Source organism: Pinus tabuliformis, chromosome 4_2 (genome assembly GCF_031772625.1).
Source record: "Pinus tabuliformis cultivar Carrire ecotype Pingquan chromosome 4_2, CPIR1, whole genome shotgun sequence".
NCBI classification, from domain to species: domain Eukaryota; kingdom Viridiplantae; phylum Streptophyta; class Pinopsida; order Pinales; family Pinaceae; genus Pinus; species Pinus tabuliformis.
The window spans coordinates 497913252-497916952 of NC_142304.1; the positions used below are offsets into that span (position 1 = coordinate 497913252).

At 34.7% G+C, this 3701-nt stretch overlaps 1 pseudogene; it reads left to right on the top strand.

Moving 5' to 3' along the window:
- Positions 1-290: 290 nt before the first annotated feature.
- LOC149170166 (amino acid permease 3-like) lies at positions 291-989 on the top strand (annotated as a pseudogene).
- Positions 990-3701: the final 2712 nt, after the last annotated feature.

Consider the following 3701-nt stretch of genomic DNA (forward strand, 5'->3'; position numbering starts at 1 on the left):
GAAATGGCAGAAAATGGAAAGATTAAAGGAAATCTGGGTGGAATCAGCGCGAGCAACTCTCTTCCTACAGCCCAAAAAGTTTGGAGGATGTTCCAAGGTCTTGGTGATATTGCATTTTCATTTCCATTTACTTCCCTTATCCTTGAAATTCAGGTATACCTCAATATTTTTGTTCGTTTCTATATTTGAATCCTTTGAATAGCCAAGAGCTACATGCATAACTATGAGGTTTCCTATAAATTACAACTATGCGGGATACTCTCAAGTCAGCACCCCCAGAGAACGTAACTATGAAGAAAGAAAATCTGTTCTCACTGAGAATAACAACTATTTTCTATATGCTATGTGCTTTTCTAGGTTATGCAACTTTTGGTGAAAAGGTACCTGGAAACCTATTGACAGGATTTGGATTCTAAAATCCCTACTAGCTTATTGACTTCGCTAATGCATGCATTGTGGTTCACCTAGTTGCGGCATACCAAGTAAGTTTTTTCTCACAGCTTTTTTCAGTTCTGCTGAATGTCAACTCTAATAGCTCTACTACCAATAGAAACTTCATTGCAAATCGTTTCATGACACCCTTGTAGGTGTTTTGTCAGCCAATATTCACTTGCATTAAAGGATGGTTTTGTCAGACTTGGCCTGACAATAAATTCATCAAGGAGGGAATTCCCATAGGTATTCCCTTATGGGGGTCATGCAGAGTCAATCTACTAAGGCTGTGCTGGAGAACTACATTTGTGATGTCAACTACTGGCATTGCCATCTTATTTCCATTATTCAATGATGTGCTGGGAATTTTGGGTGCTCTGAACTTCTGGCCATTTGTAGTCTACTTTCCTGTTGAAATGCACATTGCACAGAATAAACTCCCAAGATGGACACTGAAGTGGAACATTTTCCAAATATTCAGCTTCATATCTCTTCTTGTAACACTCATAACTACTGTTGGCTCCATACAAGGCCTTGTAAAAGACAAGGATACATAGAAGTCTTCCTGTATAGTATGTATGAATTCACAAATGTTGTTGTAATACTCTTTCTTGTTACTCTGAAGGTATAAAAAGCTGAAGTGAAAAAAGTAGAAAACACTATGAGGATATCTGATCTCTGAGCGAAGTGTTAAGAGTGATGTGCATAATCAAACATACATGGGAATCTATAATAACTTCATAGCTTTAAAACGTTAAAACATGGTGACATTAGTGGAATTAAATTTTTTCTTTCCATGGGGGTGATTTCTAAACACTATTAACAACATTTTCTGTAACTTTTCTTGCCTTGTAGACAATGAGGCTTACCAGGGAAAGTTACATTGTGGCCTTAAAGCCCAGGCATGTAAGGATTGGGAATTAAAGGATCGGCTAGTGTGATTTAGGAATTTTGTGTGGAGATACAATTAAGTTTGGGATATAAATTTCCAGGCCAAGGAGAAGATATGGAAGATATAGAATGATGGTATAAAAAAATTGGGCAGTTTTAAGTATTTTTTAAAACCTGGAATTTTTATGTCACTCCTATTCTAGAATAAATTTCCAACATATTATCTACCAAAAGGATATTAGAAAACCTATCTTCCATTTATTGTACCTGTTGCATGGTATAAAGCATTTAGTTTGCTTTTGATTGGGTATTAGTTTGTCTTTGACCAAAAATTTATGGCGTTTATCCATAGTTTATTATGGGTTGTTAGTAACTTCCATTTCTATTAGTTACTAATTTTTGTTTGTAGTTTATTTCCATTTTATTTAATTATTTGATTTTTTCTTTTTCTTTTTCTTTTTCTATTATTTATGTTTTCATTAATTATAATTTTTTCACAATATTTTCAATTTAAGGTGACTTATTATTATATTAAAAACATATTTTAATAAATTTATATCTATATATATATATATATATATATATATATATATATATATATATATATATATATATATATATATATAACACACACACACACATATAGATATATGTATTTTAATTTTTTCACAGGTAGAAAAACATATAACTCAGTTGTCAGAGTAGTAGTGAGGACAACCATCTCTAGCTGCTAACTGCGAATGCAACTGACTCATCACCATTATTAAAGGAAAACCATGCCACCTGGAACCACTGGTGGTCCGTAAGCTATACTTTATTTTTGTGATGAAATCTTTGTCTTTGTTATTTTTTTGTTTCATTAAACTATGTTTAAGTTAAGCGGCAGGTACTAGTTACTATGTAGCCCTTGTTTATTTCATGAGAGATTTTGAAGAACCATTAAGTTCAAGAAATTTGTAGAGGAACTTTTTGATGGCAACATTCTTAAAAAATTGGTGCAAAAATCTCGCAGCTAAGTCACTACTTTTTGTTTCTTTCCTTCATTGATTATGCCCTAATGTCTTCTCCTCTTGTCGTCCTAGTGTCACCTCCTCTTGTCTCTTTCATTCACTGGGGCTTCCAAAGTGTCACTACCTTCTTTCTTCTCATCTCCTTGCCTTTTCTCACTTTGTTCTAACTAGCAACAAATTGTAGGTGAGGGATGCAGGAGGTGCAATGTATTACATAAATATTTATAAGTTGCATGGAATCATATGGCAATGTTTTCTAGTTTGTTGGAAATAGTTTCTGTTGAGGGATAACAAGAAGTCCATGATGTGTCAGTGAGCTAGGCATTTAGTGTGTCAACCTACCATGATAATCAAACACTTTGAGATTATGTGTTGGATTGAAGGGTCACATGGTATGGAATGACAATTGAATTGTATGTAGGAATTAAAGGCAATATTAAAGCCACGCCATCGATTTTCACATGGGAAATATTGTTGGCTAGGAACTCAACTTTGTTTCAGGACATGCTTGCCCCCCCTTTTTAGTGTACAACTCAAGATTAGATCATTCTTCGGAGCTTCATGTAGGTCAAAAATGACAAACCACCAAGGGTAGTGGTAGATGAAATCATAGATAGGTTTGGAAGTTGGTTCTACTTTGATGGAGCCTCATAGGGAAAGCCCCCTATTAGGGGAACTAGTGAATTTTATATTTATATGATAATCATTAATTTAAATTTGAAGTAGGTTTGGGTAGGAGCTCAAATATTAGTTGAATTAATGACACTCAAATTGGTTTTATTGGTACCTTTTGAATAGGGAGTATAAAAGCTCCAGGCCATTCCAAACTCCCAAATTGTTATAAAATGGATGAGAGAGGATTTATCCATGTAAGAACTTCTTTTTTGTGTCCTATATATAAGAAAATCTAAAATTTGAAATCACTTAAAAATGAAAATTCCTTTCTTCATGTTTTTAGGGAATACAATGTTATCATTGATTATGATGGCCAATTGACATTGTTTGATTATGGCATTTGTTATTTTGGCATTGATGTCAATTGGACTAGCATTGAGACATAGATAGGCTCAAAGCCTAAATTGTACCAGCTCCACTGGAAAGTACTCTAAAAGAGATTTCCAACGGTATGTGGAAGTCCAAAAATGGCCATCGGAATCAAAAGTTATTGACTGCCAAAGTTAGGGTCTTAAAGTCCAAGGCAGGAAGGATTTCGGACCCTATAGATATCAGAACCTGAAATATCGTAGCAGGTCGGTAGTTCGGAGATTGAAAGGGTGAATACTACAGTAGGCCAAATATCGAGAGCCAAATTTTGAAAGGCTGAATATCAGAAGCAGGTCCGGGACTTTGGAGGGAAGTTGGAACCTC